This window comes from Spinacia oleracea, unplaced genomic scaffold (assembly GCF_020520425.1).
Source record: "Spinacia oleracea cultivar Varoflay unplaced genomic scaffold, BTI_SOV_V1 SOVchr0_042, whole genome shotgun sequence".
Lineage (NCBI taxonomy): Eukaryota > Viridiplantae > Streptophyta > Magnoliopsida > Caryophyllales > Amaranthaceae > Spinacia > Spinacia oleracea.
The window spans coordinates 87,501-88,027 of NW_026614370.1; positions in this window are offsets into that span (position 1 = coordinate 87,501).

Here is a 527-nt window from a genome sequence, read left to right on the forward strand (position 1 = left end):
TTATGCTATATGATTATGTGTAAATAATATGTTTCCTGGGTTAATGGTTGTTTCCGCATGATCTTATGTAATGTCATATGTATCATAACCTAACAGTGGTATCACGAGCCCCTTATTATTTTCATAATCTAAATTGCATGAACATGGTTAAATATTACAAATTTGCAAGAATTAAAAGGGGTGATTAATTTTCGTAATTGTTAATTAATTGCAAATTGCGTTTATTTAATTATATGTACGCAGTTTTTCGGCAGTTTCTTCATTACTCATCCGAATTGAGTGATTTTTGTGTCAATTCCGCATGTAAAAGGCATTCTAAAATTTTGACAAAAATAGTATTTTTCTGCCGAACCCAGAATTCTCAAATTCGAAGCCTAACTATGACTTTTCGAAGGTTTTAGTTTTTCGAATGCAAAATTTCGTAAATTTAAGATGTTAAATTAAATATTTGCGATTCCTGTTGATAAATCTTGAATTTTTGATTGACCTACTGCATATGTTTAACAAGTTTGAATGCCTAGTCTTGT